General features: G+C 42.0%; 1 protein-coding gene across 1 annotated transcript in view; it reads left to right on the plus strand.

The window, feature by feature from the left end:
* The window catches only part of LOC122808673 (CD209 antigen-like protein E), a 1,434,655-nt gene that overhangs the window by 803,014 nt on the left and 613,865 nt on the right, over positions 1 to 17,776 (plus strand). The window lies entirely within an intron of this gene.

Below are 17,776 nucleotides of genomic sequence, written 5' to 3' on the forward strand. Positions count from 1 at the left end.
GCAAAATACCCTTGGAAATGTGAATATCACAGAATAGACAAGATAATACCTGTCCACATGTACACACCATTACCCGTTCTACATGATGGGTGCTACCACCTACATGGTACTGTTGGAATACTATGTTAACTACATGCCGATGACAATGCCACAGTTGCGTTACAGCAATATAGCATGGCTTGGACAACAGGTATCTGTCCGTATGATACCCTTGCGGTGGTTAGGTGTGTCATGTGTAGAATGCATTGTAGGCCACTGTATGTATTTGCAGTCATGGATGGACATATCCATAGTGTGTTGGCATGTACGTGAGACTGCTATATGCCAAAGGGTATTGTTCCCAGGGATGTGTGGGGCTCAGTAACAATGGCTACTGGTATAGTGTAGTACTGCAGGGAAATCACTGCCACCAGGTTCCTATGTCTGTGTATCAGTTGAGGAGACACCCTGTAATGACCACTGAATGTCAGGGTATGTAAGCTGTGTATACTACCAGAATGCAGACCATTGGCATGTGGAAACCGTATCACCCACAGCATACTGTCAAACCATGTCATGTTCCATGCTGACCATGTTCACAAATGTACACCTGCAAATCGGTGATGCAAACATCACACATGTACTGTCCACACCCCAACAAATGCAGGCACAGGTACACACAACAGCCATGTGGCACATGTGCAGACAGTAGACTTTGGGAATTAATACTCATGTATACAAAACTGCAATGACAAACATAGTTAATGCATCATGCATGCTCCAATATACCCACAACAATATCATTACACTGTACTGTTAACAACATGATATTACTACAGTGCTATGTAGTCACCCTGGGCATCAGTACCATGCTATCCTGTTCCAGCATCAATGTTACTGATGGCAGGAGGTGGCACAGTTTCATCATATGCACAGGGTGTGTACTTGGTTTGCCAGAGTCTGCCATTGACACATCCAATCAACATGTATGTGTGTGTGTGTTAGTGAGGGACAACAGTACAAGATGGGGCAGTGTTGCTGCGATGTGTGTGTGTGTATGTGTTAGCCCTAGGTGTTAGCATTATGTGTGTGTGTATGCATGCACACAGTTCCAACATGTGGCTGCCATATACGGGTGTTTGTGGACAGCCACAGACTGTACCTGCCAGGTCATACAGATCACTGTCTCTGGCCATGGACACGGTACCTGTGCCTGGCAGGGGTGCTATGGACAGTATCAGGTACTAAGCCAGACTGGGTACTGTCATCAGAAGCAGTGGGCTGTTGACTGGACACATGTCCCTGCTGTGACTGTCCAGAGCCATGTGCACGTGGTCTTCTAGGATGGTATAATGACAGCACAGACCCAGCATTGCTGGGGCTGGTACTGGCACTATGGGAGTGGCTGCGGGTTTGTTGTTGTCCGTGATGACTGCCAGCTGATAATGTTGCTGGCATACGTCCACGTCGATGCCTCAACCATCCTGCAGTGTCCTGGCTCCTGGACATGTAGTTGTGGAACAGATCTAATGTGTCCCCCCAACGTCTATCAATGACCTCGCTGATGTTACGAATGGCAGGCCTTAGCGTCGCATAGTGTCATTCATAGCGGTGCGATGTGCTCTAAGCTCCCTCAGACCCTGTCTGGTGTACTGTTCCATACATGCCTGTGCCTGCATTACAGCCCGGAACATAGCTGAGGTTGATAGGCCTCTGTGGGCACGTCTGACGGGGCAGTACAACCACAGATGCTCCCAAGAGAACCCCTGGACATCTGCCTGTGTGGTACCATGTCAGGAATCTGGTCATGGCTGCTGTGAGGGGATGCATGTGCCAATGATACCACACTACCCTGGTCAATGCCCACTGTATGCTGTCCCTCAGCTAAGGACATTGGTGACAATGGATGTATCGGCAGGATGACTGTGCGCATTGATGGGGTTGACTGCTGTGTAGTGTCAATTGGATGACCAACGACAGACCCTGTCACACCTCCCTGTGCCATTACACATGTATCATCATTAACACTATCCCCAGCAGTGGCTTCAGGTTCCCTGCTGCATTCCACCAGAGCAACATCAGAACCTGTGAGAGGAAGATAGAAAACACAGTTTACAAATGTGTACACAATATTAGCACACAGGCACACATGCACACATGCACACATGCACACAGGCACACATGCGCACAGGCACACAGGCACACAGGCACACAGGCACACCAGCACACCAGCACACAGGCACACTCCTCAGTACAGCAGATACAAACACAGACACACCTGCAATCCAACACATACACAATACTGTTTTAGGGTGGGTGACCATTTCACAAGGAAAAACATCACTGCACATGTGTCAGCATGCAGATTATGTGTTGCACAGGAACATGCAGTGCAAGTGTACACAGCCCTTGTTAATAACAGTATACATGTACTTGATGCTTGTGTGTAGTTGTTCAGTGATTGTCTCCACCCTGGGACACAATGTGTACAAGGAACATAGCAATGTGTTACAAGCTGTGGGTGCATAGATTTACACACACACACACACACACACACACACACACACACACACACACACACACACACACACAAAAAAAAAAAACACATGATGGTGCTACGCAATAACAGCTATGTGTACTTTTGTGGTCAGTGGAACTGGATGTGGTGTAGTAATGTGAGCCATGATCAACATGCTTCTTGTGGTCAGTCAACAATAATAATGTGTGCCAGACAGGCAGCTAGCATGCTGTACCTGAAGTGCAGTAACAGGACTACATTCACAATTACACAGCCACTTGTTACATGGGTGTGTAAGGTGGCCAATAGTGAGCATTGCCTAACATGAATGTATTATTTGTTCCAGACTGTTGCACAAAGACATGATAGGCCTGTACCCCTCAGGTATAGTATGTGTGCTGTGTAGATAAGTGGGATGCTGAAGGCTGGCCATACAGCAGATGTCTTAATTGGACATGTGTAGCAGGCTAAGGTGTAGTGTGTATGCCAAACATGTGTGTGTTGTGTACATGTGTATCAGGTATGCCTATGCAATGTCCAGTACTGTGTTGCCACACATGTGTGTCATGCTCTATGTATTGCATGTGAGTGAGGCAGCTACTGAGAATAATGGGATATGCATAGTCTCACAGCAAACATGCACAACATGCATTATGTGTAGGTGTGTTACATGTGCACACACTACACCTCCATATGACATGCACATGTCATTAGCAATAGTATTGTTATTACACACACACCAGCATGGATTGGCTGCCTTGCTGTCACTCCAGAGGGACATGCAAACATATGAGAGTGATTGCCAGTGGCCACAACTGTGCCTTTGATACTGTGAGTATGATAAAGTAAAGTAGTACAACAGGTGTCTTTCACAGGTGTACAGATTATGCTCAGAATATCAATCTTGCAGAAGAATGGGCAGGTTAACAGCTACACAAACAGTACACATCTCACACATGCATAGACTACCAGTACAGAGAACAGTCAACTACAGATATGGCATGTTACCTGCACACTCCATTACAACATGCTGGGTGGCTCCAGCCTCCATGAAGACACATGTTTGTGGATGTTCTTGATGTTGGCCTGGAGCCACAACACTTAGGAGGTGCTCCTCCACACTGGTGAGGGGGGGGTGGATAGGTACCCCACCACCTGTGGCAAGCTGTTGTCTGTGGATATCAGACGCACGCTGCTGGACATGTCTAATTAACTCACTGCAGTGATGACGTACCTGCTCATATGTCCGTTATGCATGCCTATGTCATTTACCCGACGGACAAGTTCTTGCCACAGTGCAGTCCTCTCATGCTGATTCTGGCTGGTACTGGAAAACAGCACACAGTAATTCTGCACCAGGCTCTGGTGGATCTCCTGATCCTCTGCTGCTGTATATCGTGGGTTTCTCTGATGCACCATCACCCTAGAAGGAAGGAAAAGAAAAATATGTGAGCAAGTCATGTGGCACACTTAATATTCCAATGTGCTGATATCACTTCACTGCCATATATAGCATCTGTCTGTCTATCAGGGGATACACATGTTCGATACCACATATCAGTGCTCAGCCCACAACTGTCTGACAGTGCCTGCCACACTCCATACAACAAACTAGTATACAACAGCACTCAGCACACTGTTTGGGATACAATGCACAACCTCACACTGGGGTATGTATCAAGCTAATGGATGAAGACTATTGTCGTCCCATGCAATGAATGCAATACACATGTACAGTTTCAATGGTAATCCACCCTAGTCTTTGATGCCATACCCCTACCTGACATATGTGCACAGTTGTTACTAAAGCCAGCATACTGCTGTCACAGAGTATACATGCTGCCAGGTACACACACATACCCTGTAACACACATGTGATTGCGGCCATGGTACAGGCATCATTACACACACATTACACATACATACAACACACAAATGTATGACGACACAGATGAGCATTAACTGTGTACCTTATAGTACTGTGTGCCCCTACTTACAGATACCTATGCATGAGGTATGTAATCTGTGCAGACTACAGGTAACACACCAAACAGTGTTACCACAGAATGTGAACATACACCATACTGTAGTGTTTAGGCCTACAACATGAGGTAGTACAACAGTTCATATATGACCTGGATTCAACAGCAGTACAACTTACTAAGCATACATGTATTGCTTCTGCCTATGATGGGACACCGCAGTCGTACAGAGGGAACTACGGCACAACATATGCCAATCTACTATGTTTGCATCCCAATAACTGACACATCTTTCTCTGGCCTCACACCAAGGACACCAACTACCATGACAGACACAAACTCACGCTAAGCTATCACACCTTTACAGACCTTGCACACAGTCAGTGTCACACTCATTCAATGTCACTTAGCTGGTATTGCACTGAGTATATGTGTGTGTGCATTGTGTCATAGGTAGGTACTATGCTATTGGCCCTGGGCCTAGAGCAGCCTAGCCATATGCTACACTGCCCTTTGGTACACATGTACCATGATTTTACTTGCTCCTGTGAAATGGTTACACTCAGGTGACTCACAGGGCATATTACCTATCTCCATGACATTCATCAGGGGTATGTACGACATCTACTAATGAGAAGCCTTGTCTGTTAATGCTGGGTGGTTTAGTCCAGGGTATGGCATATTTGTGTACAGAAACCTGTACCTCCAGCATATGCTGTTTAGTGCGGTGACAGGGATTAGGGCCCTAGGTCATGTAGGCTGGACGGATTGTGAGGTGTTGCCATGGTGGTTGGCCAACTGGTATGGGTGTGACATAACTCTGTATGTCCAGCACTGGTAACCTCTGTGTAGGCAGTATGCAAGGCACTCTAGCTGTGGTTTTGTGAGTCAATCTGCATAGGGAATGTGTTTGTGGCCATTATCAGTCTTTGTTAGGTATGTCTGTGGCCTTTCCACTTGATGTAGTTCTCATGGGAGGTACATACTGCATAGGACATTGTGAGGTATACATGGGTACACTAACTTACATTTCCCTAGCTGACACACCTTTTGTGATGACACGTACCATGTACAGGGATTACAAGACTAGTGTGCCACTGTGGATATCAAAGGGGAGGCTATTGTACACCTGTGTCCCATGTCCCCTTCTGACACCTCCAGTGGTAGGCAGGCAACCACCTATGTGGTAGATAGTGGGTAACATGTTTTAGAATGGGGTATGGTACTGCAGTATCAACACTGGTGTTCTGTCCATGCCTTGGTCACCAGGCACCTGTTGCAGTACATCTGCCCCATGTCCCCCTCTCTCACTCTCTCTTTATATATATATCTATATCTATATATATGTGTATATATATATATATATATATATAGGTTCAGGTTCATAGGTTCATAGGTTCATACTAGGCTATCTGCCCTAGGGCATTTATAAGCCTAGCCAGAATGTGTTTGGCTTTCGACACCCATTTTAAATTTATTTTGCTATGCCCTTTACGAGGTTAAAAAATATTCCCTCAAAAATTTTTTAAATGACAAAATTGATACCTGGGGGTTTTAAAAATTTTTTTAAACGAATTCCCATCCACCCCCCTTTTTTTTCAAGTTTCCTTTCTTTGGAAAGGAAGAGTCAAATTGAGGATTTTCTTTAACCGGGACTTGGGATTTTTATTTTCCCGGGGGGTAGGGGCCCTTCTGGGTTTGGGAATCTGGGCCCTTTCCGGGGGGGGCATGCCCCCCTATTTTAATTTCAGTTGGGGGGTTAAAAAATTTTTCTCCTTTTCCCCGGGGAAATGGGATTTGGGGAATTTTCCTTTGGAAAGGGTGCAACTTTTGGTTTCCCATTAATTTCGGGGTTTTGGAATGGGCCTTTTTTTGGTCAGGCCAGAATCCCCTTTTCCTGCCCCATATCCAACGAGAGGGGGCGGGAGTTTCCCTTTAACGGGGAGCAAGGGCCCCAAATTTTTGTTTTGGACCCCTTTGAATCCTCTTGGGGGAAAGGGTACTTTTTTGGTTTTCCTTTCCCGGGTTGGGGCCAGGGTTGGTCTGGTAAAGGTTTTAAAAAATCCCCAAAAAGGGGGGCCATTTTGTACCCCCAATTTTTTTTGGGCCTGATAAAAGGGAAAAATGGGGTTAAAGAGGCCTTGACCCCCTTTTTTAAAAATTTTGGTTCCCTTTTTAAATATTTGGGCTAATTTTAAAATTTTTTGTTTTTTTTTTTAAAACCCCCCTTTGGCCCAACGTGGTTGGGGTCCAAATTTGAAGTGGGCCTTCAAATTTTTGTTTGGTAAATTTGGTGGGAAACTTTTGGTTTTTTGCCAAAGGGGAATTGGAACTAAAAAACCAACCTTTTGGAAATTTTCTTAAAAGGCCAAATTTTGGGCCCTGGAAAACCAGTTGTTTTTTTGGGTTTTCATAAGGCCCTTTTTTGGAAGGAGGGTTTGGGGCCCCGGGTTTTTGGGGGAGGGTCTTTTTTTTTGGGGCAGTTTGCACCCAATTTCTGCAAAACTTTGGGCACCACGGGCCCTTTTCCCCTTTTTTGGGGGCCATTTTTCCGGGGGGGAGAAATATAATTAACCAACCCCAGGAGGGTCCCGGGGACTGACCCCCTTTTGTGGGAAAACCCCTTTGTAATGGTTTGGGGCCCTACTTTTGGTTTTTAAAATTCTAAACCTTTGGGCTGTTTGACCCGGGTTTGCCCCCATCTATGTTTGGGGTTTTTAAAAAATTTAAGGTTTTTTGGGGGCCTTATTTTTAATGCCGGGAAAGGGAGTGGGGTTTTTTGGGAGGGTCGGAGGCTTTGGGGAAACCATTTTCCCCTTTTTCAAGGGGCCTTGGGGGGCCCCCCGGGGTTTTCAAAGAAATAACCCCCCGGGTTTAAGGGGGCGAAAACCCAAGGGGTTAGGATAAGGGGTTTGGGGGGGTCCCCAAATTTTTTTAGGGCCAGAAAACCCTTTCCCATGTTTTGGAGAAAGCTGTCATTTTTAAATTTGGGGGGGAAAATTCCCTTTTGGGTTTTTTCCATACTATTTTTTTTTACCTTCCAAAAAGGCCGGGGGTACAAACCTTTTCCAATTTAGAATTACATTTTAAACCTTCATTTTTTTCAGCATTTTCCCAACTGAATTTTTTTCCCCTTTTTCCCCTTTTTGAATTTTTAAATTATATCTTTTTCATATTTCATAATTTTTGTTTTACTGGTATTTTTTTCCTGGGCAATTTAAAGGAGCCCTTTATGTCTTTTTTCATGTTTTAAGGGGTTTATGGTTTTTAAAAGTTTAAAAACTTCTATTTTTTTTTTATGCCTAATTTGGGGTTTATGGGCCCAGCCAAAGGTTTTTTAAATGCCCCTTTTTTTACCGGGGGGGCGTCATTTTGTGAAAAATTTTTCCCTTTTTACTTTTGGTTTTTTTTAAATTAAGGGTGTATGGGCCCGGGTTTTAATAGTGTTCCCCTGTTTTTTTTGGGGTACGGTGTTGGGGTGTTTTCCTTTGGGGGCCTGTGTGGGTTTTTTTCCTCATTGGGGTTTTGGTGTTATTGTTTTTTGTGATTTTTGTAAGTTTTTTATATATTTTTTTTCCCCCTGACGGGGGTTTGGTCTGGTTGGGCTTTCCATTTTTTGGGGTTTTAGGTTTCCCTTTCCTTTTTAATTTTTTGGGAGGGGGGGTTGCTTTGCCTGGGGTTGAACTTCCTTTGGGTTCCCCCAATTTTGGGGAAAGGGGGTTGGGCCTGTTTGGCTTGAAAATTTTGGGGGGAATTTTAAATTTCCGGGCCATTGGGGAGGGGGTTTGTCCCTTTTTTTTTGTGCTATTATATAATTTCTTTATTTGGGGGTGGGTTTTAAGGTAAGGGTTTTGGGGGCCCGCCCTTTCTTTAAAATTGGTATTAATTTCAAAAAAAATATATATATATATATATATATATATATATATATATATATACATATCTACATATATATATATATATATATATATATATATATATATATATACATATATATATATATATATACACACCGCCATATATAACCATATATATATATATATATATATATATATATATATATATATACATATATATATATATATATACACATATCTATAGACATTCATATCTATCTGTATACATGTATGTATCTCAATTTATATCTATATATGTATTTGTCTATTATATCTATATGTATATACATATTCTCTATCTATCTATCCATATATCTCTATGTATCTATACTGACCTCTCTGTCTATGTACACATATATATAGATATATATATATATATATATATATATATATATATATATATATATATATATATATAAGTAGATATATAAATATGTATATGTATATCGATATATGTATATATATATATATATATATATATATATATATATATATATATATATATGTATATATATATATAAATATATATATAGATATATACACACACTTCTTAACATCCATTGCTGTACATATACATGCACATGTAGGTACATGGACTGCCCACCTTTCATGGTGGGAATATCACTTCTGCAACAGTTGTGAGACATACCATCCTGTAATGATATTGCACACTGTTGTGCATAATGCATTATGCTGTCCTCAAGCCATATAGCTGTAGCAGGCCTCACTGGCTCAGTCCCACAGAAGTTCACCATCACATGACATATACCTGCATTGCATGCTGTTTTCAATGCCACACATATGTGCACATAGCAACCTTCAAACACATATGTATGTCCAGCCTTCACTAACAGTTGCAGTATGTCCCTTGCCCTATGCACATATACATACAGATTGCTAACACATATGGAGGGTTCACAGTATGTAGATTATTAGATTATGTAGTTTACATTACCTTTGTCTCTGAGAGCTTTTTTTTGGATTGCTAGCTGTTTTTTCTTTTATTTTGGTCTCTCTCTCTCTCTCTCCAGTTGTAGGTATCTGCACATGTGCATGTGATGGCCTCTGCACCGATTGGTGGCCAGTATTTACTAATTGCATGCAGCCTGCTGTGTGGTAATTGCAGTTCTCTCTGTGATTTCAGGACACTGCTATAAATTGTTAAGTTAGGTAGGTGTAGGCCTTTCAGTTTTGCAAGGTGGGGACCATGCTGGTTTGCTGTGGACACTGTTGTGTCAGTCAGAAGGTTGGTATGTCTCTCATATCTAAGGCTGTGTTGTAGCCACTGAAATGCATGTTGTACTGAAACCTGACTGTTGCTTCTTCCAGTTCACTCTTCTCAGTGTTTATGTTAACTCACACCTGCTAATGCTAATACTGTTTACATGGGAGTATGTACTTTCCTGTGGGAGTTGTGGATTAACTGGTATACAACAGTAGTTCTTGCAATGTGTTGCTATGGCTTCACTATTTTCCCTTTACATTCACTCCTTGAAGTCCTAATATTTGTCTTTACTTTTCTTTCAGCAGTAAGTTCTTATATGTTTGCTGTGGCTTGGTGACACTGCATGTAGTCTGGTGAGCCCAAGGTCTGGGGCTTGACACTTACAAGGGTATTTTATTTTGCTGCTGAGCACTACTAGGGCCTTGTATTTTGTACTAACAGTTATGAATATCAGGCACATGTAGTGCTTGTAAACTGCTATACTGTCATTAGTTTGTTAGATGGCTACATCCTTTGGTATTTCTGTGTTGTACTCCTACATGAGGGTGTGCTTATGGGAGTAATTCTACAGCTATTTGCACAGTGTGTAACAACAGACAGGCTGATATGCCTGTGTATTTCTGACACTTGCAGGCCTCAGATACTCTCAGGTATATATTTGACCAGCCTCAGGGAAAGGTACATATCAGTGGGATACACCCGTGATATATTTCAGATATTCTGCAGTTGTGACTGTGGGGTATTTTGAGCATATGTATTACTACACCATTTCTGACATGCAAGTAGTGTGTCTACTTTAACTTATTGACAGTCACCATTACATGGGATTCCCCACCTTTCTGCCTACTGTTAGTACATTTCACAGGGAGTCAGTGGGGCACAGGTAACATTTTTTGCAAATCAGGGACATCCCTGTAAATCAGTCACAGTTGGGAAGTCTGGCCTCATACCTATTCAAATATGGCGGTGTTTATCCTGCTCTGATACTGTGTGGGGTTTGTAAGGTGCTACTCTAACATTATTACCTCCTAGCATGGCTGTTTCTCTTATCACACTAATGTAATGCAATTCCACAAGAATTGCCAGTAAAGATACAGGGAATAAGCTTTGTGTAATGGCTTTCCTATATTCCCTTTACATTCACTCCTTGTATTTCATGATATATTTCTTTCAGCACAAAGTTCTTTTATATCTGCCGTGGCTCAGTGGTAGTTCATGCAGACTAGTATTTCCAAGGTCTGGGGTTCGAGACTGACAGGGGTATTTTATTTTGCTGATGAGCAGACTACAGGCCTTGTCATACAGAGTGACTAAGGCACTTTTAAGCAGTTGTAAGCGGGTTTGCGTGATGCTTACACATGCGCATACTCACCTAGCTAAGCGCACACAAGCGCAAATGCGCTTACAACTGCTTAAAAGTGCTTACTCCCGCTGACACCCACGCTAATTTCTTTTAAAGAAAAGAAAATGGGGAAATAGGAAAGTGGTGAAAAAGGGGGCACAAAGAGGGTAGGACAGTAGGAAAACAAGCTCAGGATGTGCAGGAAGGATGTAGAGAAGGCCCATAGCTGCCCATTTCTTTATCAGCAACAGCTGTGCATATGTGTGAAATTTGGTGTGAAATTTTAAACCTTCCACCCCTGAGAGAGGGGTGAGGACAACAAAATATGTTGTACTGCCAATTAGAATTATCAGTTTACATGTCCAGTGGACATGTGTGCGAATTGGGCAGCTATGTATGGGCCATAATTTTTTTGTGGGAACAGAGTGCCCTTTTTTTATTTTTTTTTCAGGTGAGACTGGAATGTGAGGTACAGGAAGTAGGTATATTTGGGGAAGTAGGTTGGGGGGGTTAACAGACAAGACAAACAAGATGCATACAGGGGCGGAGTATGATACATGTGGGGGGTAAACACAAATGACGGGGACGGATGTTTGGCTATCGCAAGCCCATGAGCCATAGAAGGCAACAGTGGAACTGAGATCCCCACCCATAGGCAGTTACCACTGCGCCTTCACAGCCCAGGCCGGGGCTGTGCTGGGGGCTGGATAGAACTGGCAGGCACACCCGTGAGTTGAGTTACCCTCGCCTCAAGCTGGCGTAGGGGATCAGTCACAGAACGCCTGATCTCGCTACGCACCACAGACTGGACCCTATGGAGGGTGAGTGGAGGCTCTCCTCCGGCCACGCTTGCAGAGGGTGGACGAGCCCCATCTCCTGCAGCGCTTCTACCTGAAGGTGGCACAGGGCCACCGGAGGAGAAGGTCCCGGCCTGGGCACTGGTGCCAGGTGCACTCGCCAGATGAGGTGGGAGAGGTGGGTCCGCTGGAACCCGCCTTCCCTGTTGTCCTATGTTTAGCAGTATTTTATGGCATTATGGGTTAGTAACAAACAACACCATTCAAAATTAGTTGTAACAGCATGCATCAGTATTCCCATTAACCAAACACCCATGTATTCCAAACATTGAGCAGCAAGCATAACACATGTATATTTAGAACAACAGTGCACATTCCAACAGCATGCAGGGTTGATTGGTGGCAACAGGCCATCAGGTTTGGATATGTGAACGGGGCATATGCATCAACGTACATGCAGATATGTATGAACCAACAGGACAAATGTCCATGGGAATTAATTGTGAATACACATACCTGGATTGGTGTGGAATGGCATCATTTGTGAAAATAGGGTAAGGTGGAGAAATATTACATTAACAACTAAAACTACCTATACATATACTGTACATTCTTAGTAGATGCAGATATATACCCCCTACATGTATTAGTACAGTTTCCTGTACGTAACCTTAGGAATGTTGGTGATGGGGATGTTACTGCTACATTAATATACATTCCATTTTTATTCATATATGTTCATATCTGGCTGTGTTCAGGTACAGCATCCTGCTGCATTTGATTTATATGGGTCTAGACAACTGTGGATGTTCAGCATTTCATACAACCATACTATTTCCATAATGCAAGGGTACAACAACATATCCACTTTGTGGGATGGACACAGTCCATGTTCTGCATTTTTTAACACATTACACTGTTTGGTTGTGGCTGTCTCATTCATTTCATTATGTAGTGACTGCAGTATACCTTTATTCCAGACTTATTACAGCTTTCTTGGTAGCTTCAAACTGTCTTTCTCACACTCTCTCAATTATTTTATATTTACATTTCAGAATGGTACTTAATTCTAGGCTTTATTAACATTTATTACTGGTTTACAACAATCCTTTCCAGCTGACTCACTTATTTCATATGGCAGAATTTACAAGGATGTATTCGACACTTGTTTATCCTTTGTTGATTGATTACCACTCATTTTCTGGCTGCAGCCGTTATCTGATATTACAATACAGGTGGAAACTCTATTTCAGGCTGGTTTAATCTTTATTACTGGTTTGCATTACACTCTTTTCCAGGCTGCATCACTTATCTAATCTTACAATGCTAGCAGAATCTTTATTCTAGGCTTATTTTAGCTTTATTACTGCGTTACAACACTGAACTCTTTTACAAAATCTGTCTCACTTATATTCTATGACAGTACCAGCTAAATAATTACTAACCTGCCTGGTGGCACAACCTCAGCAGCCTATCAGCATAGGCTCACTGATTCATGGAACGAACACCTGCAGCTGTAATATAAATAAAGTAATATTGGACCATACGTCTCAATACTATAGGCTAGGATAGCATTTCTTATACTTAATTACATGGATACTTACTCAGTAGTGGGGCGTTGGGCATTTGGCGGGCCTCCTGGATCCAATGTTTCAGTTGGTCCTCCTTCCGTCGCTTCAGGTCCGCATGGTGGTGATGGACCTGTTCATCAGTCCTCGGAATGCCTGTGGCACTGGTGAGATCATGTGCCAACTGGTTCCATGCCTCTGCCTTGTACACATCCCAGTGAACCTGGCCCTGCATGAGTTGTGCTTCATGATCATGAACTAGGAGCCAAACCATATATTTTGACTCCTCAACACCCCACCTTTGTGCTCTAAAGCGACTTCCCTCTCCTGCACCTGCCATCCTGACTGCAAATGGGTACCACAATCAGTTATGCTGTGTATTCCCACCTATGGGGCTTATATATGCCGGTTTTTCCACACTTATCTGTGATTGGCCATTTTGGATATTTATCAGCTTAAAAAAAACTGCTTTGTCATGATTCTATTTCCATTCATTCCTATATATATGCTAATACTGCATTTCTCAGTACAACTGTCATGGCTTAGTGGTTCAGTACTTTGACTATGGTGCACAGTATCCCGTGTTCAAGCCTGGGCATTGCTTTTTTTATTTTACTACTGTCTAGACAGGCTAGGAGGTGTGTATGTGTAAAGGCGGCTTTGATACAGTTTGCCCAACGTTGCCCGACGGTAAGCTGGTTGGTGCGTTGCGCAGCTCCGCACAAATGGCTTACACTGGGTAACGCGTTATTTAGCTATGAGCACTCATATTATGCTGGGTGAAGCACTGCTGAACTACGGGGCACTCATTTTAAGCGTGTTAAAGTGCTGCTCAACTCTGGACACTCATTATTAAACCTGTTAAATCGCTGCTCACCTGCGGGCACTCATATTAAGCTTGTTAAAGTGCTGCTCACCTATGGGCACTCATATTAAGCTTGTTAAAGCGCTGCTCACCTACAGGCACCCATATTCAGCTTGCTAAAACCTTGCTAAGCTATGGGCAATTATGATCCTTTTTTATATTTTATTATGTCGGATTTCTTCAAAAATAGATGGCCCATTTCATTACATTTTACTTAAATTATAGTTTTATATATATATATATATATATACATATATATATATATATATATATATATATATATATATATATATATATATATATATATGTTAGGGGATTGTTTCATGCTTATTTAAATAAAAATGGAGAATGATGTTGTGGGGGCTTGAACCATGACTACCTCCTCTTTGACCAACATCTCTACCGCTACGCTATTGTTACTTGGCTTAATTTGCATATTTAGATCTTATATGCTTTTCAATGACTGCTAACTGTGGCTGAGCGGAGGGCATACCCACGCAAACGAGCGCAACTACGGGCAAACATTTTGGAAATTATAAAAAAAAAAAATTAAACTGCTACTTTTATGTTTTACATTACAGTTGGGTTTATAGTTTGTGGGGGCATGTGTGGTGTTGTGTTCCTTGACATTTCCGCTGACTCGCTTGTGGGTGTTTACTTTCAGGACTCTGACTCTTCTGGGGGCATGTCCCTTTGCAGAACTCGGCATTCGGACACGCCCCCTACTTTCCTACATGGACCGTGTTAGCCTAGGGTATGATTCAGCATGCCCTCATGAATATGCATGGCATGCTGACGTCATACCGTTAGACTGCAGCCTCCGTGTAAGACATATTAACTCTTACACAGAGGTTTCATGAATCCGGCCGAGATTTTTGGTCCTCATTAAATGTGTTTTATTTGATTGCTAAAGAGACATGGTGCTGTTTTCTTTTTGTTGGATATATATGATGTCATCATTGGTTGACAACACAAATGAGTGACACTGACAACTTATCTTTCATTATAAGTAAATCCCACTTACTAAACCCAGATCAAGTATCATCTGTATACTGGCCCTTAAAAAAGGAGGTTTTCAATCTCCTGCTCCATCTTTTTCATATGTGCTAACCCTAACTCTCTTCCTAACCCTGTCCCTCCTCCTACACATTCCATTACTAAAAATGCCTTCCCTGACAGTACTGCTATACAAGACAAGAAAGCACACAACACATACAATACCAGACACAGCACTCAGTCTATCCCTATACTTAACGCTAAGTCTAACCCATAACCCATGAGTACTCGCACATATATGCTACCCTATATAATGTAATCTTGCATATTTTTTCAACCAGTGACTTTTCAGGCAAACAATTTTCTCTACATTCCTTCATACCAATATTATATAAAATGTGAATGTGCTATATGTACTGTAAACTAAATATATATTAAATAAGTAGATAGATAAATATTTGTGATGTGTTTAAATAATTGGAATGTCTAGACTTTGTGTAATTAATTTGATTACAGTTTGATGTGTTATAGTTTAAATAACAGTAAAGAAAAGACTGCATGATTATCCTTTATTAAAATTGTCTTTTGGATAATAACAGTTGCATGATTTGGTATTTACCCATTAAATTTGTTTCTCCTTATCTTGTTTGCATAACATGCTGATACAGCATGGATTAACAAAAACAGTATTTTTTTTATTTTTGTTTGAGGTCAAGGAAAAATTATTTTTTAGTCTCTTGGCTGCTGGTTTATTTGCTATTTGCTTTAATATTTCTAAAATAACTATCTATCTATCTTTAATATAATATATCTATCATTGTCCTAAGATGACAGCATCTCATGTGGCAATGGTGTCTCTTGCTCCTTTTTCACACTTTTGCTTTCTTTTTGTTTTCTTTTGTTTCTGTTGATCAGTGGATCCATTTTTGTCTGGTTGAATGTGCTGGTGTCTGCAGCCATGGTGTCCATGATGTTCATGGAGTGCTCAGTGTAAGTTTTTGCTCATTTGAAACTGAATGCATAGAAGTTGGGCCTTCAGTGGTGAGTCCGGCTGGATGCAAAAGCAGGGGCTGAAACCTTGTCTGCTAGTGGGATTTGGTGATTGGACTTGTTCGCGTTGAATCTGAGTGAACCAGAATGGATTTGGGACACTGCTGATGGTGTTGGAGTTTGAGATGGTGATGGTAATGCTGTAGATGGTGAAAATTGAGGAAGGAAGGATAATTTTGACTGTTTTGTCTGTAGTGGACAGGAGTTGTGCAGTTTGTGAGTCTGAACTAGGACTTGGATGTTGCTAGTGCTATAGTGGGAGATGCAGCAGTTGAAGCTTCTGTGCCTTCGGTTGGCTTGTTTACTTTTGTTGTTTATGTGTGTTTTTTTTTTTTTTTTTTTTTTTTTTGCATTTCTTTCATAGGTTCATAGATTAGTACTAGGCTAATTGCCCTTGTGGGCCATTTTAAGCCTAGCCAGTTATCCCTTGTGAGACTCAAACCCTGCACCTTGCGTTTGTAACACCTTAACCATTAGGCCACTCTCCCAACCCGATGTTTATGTTTTGAGCTTAGAGGAATGAAATTTCATTCATCTGTACACTTGTGTATGGGTTGAATGACAATAAAGTTATTTCTGATTTCTATTTATACATCTACTGTATATCTCTTTTTATATGTATATATTGGTATAGTGAGTACACACACACACACACACACACATGCACACACACACACACACACACACACACACACACACACACACAAAATTAAGGCCTTTGCCTCCCATGCACATGGTACTGAGTTTGATCTTGACTTCCAGCCAATGCCTGTATGGAGTTCACATATTCTTTCCACATATCTGAGGGTTCTGTCTCACCAGAAACTCAACCAAGAATGGAGTTGTGAGCAGCAGCACAGACTGTAGATGGAGTCCTATGGGGAAGAATTTGGGCATTAATTGTGGTGCACAGTATCCTCTTGGTAGGAGAAAATGAGTCACAGACCAGATGCTATGATAGGGCTAGCCACTTGACAGTGTAAAAATTGGCTTCAGGTGATTTGATCATATTGTCTAATGTCATCAGAAATGGACATAGCTATTGGACAACTGGTTTCTATTAGCCTCAATATGGATTCACTGACAGGATACAGGTTGGAACTGGATGAAGGTAAGAGTTTGGGTGTCCCCCTCTGTAATCATGAGATAAAATGACAAGTCTAGCAAAGCCACTTAACTTGTGATTCAGTGTGTGCTACACAGCAGGAGGAGAACAAGTTAGAAATGGTGTGAAAATTGTGGTAAGGGAGAGGTTTCAGAAAACAGTGATGGATATAATCAAAATTAGTGACAGACTCATGGCTATCAGGCTCCAGTGGACAGATAGTAATAATCTCAGCCTATGCTCCACAGCAGGGTTGTGATAGCAAGGAAAAAGTGCATTCCATCAGCAGTTGAAGGCTCGATTAAATAAAGCAGAGCAACATGAATTGGCTTTGCTAATGGGACACCAGAATGCCCATATCAGGACAAACAGTACAGGATATGTGGTCTGCCTATGTCTACATGGGTGGGACAATAGGAATAAAGAAGGAGAGGCCATATTAAACTTCTGTCT

Source organism: Protopterus annectens, chromosome 8.part0 (assembly GCF_019279795.1).
Source record: "Protopterus annectens isolate FY-2018-M chromosome 8.part0, PAN1.0, whole genome shotgun sequence".
NCBI classification, from domain to species: domain Eukaryota; kingdom Metazoa; phylum Chordata; order Ceratodontiformes; family Protopteridae; genus Protopterus; species Protopterus annectens.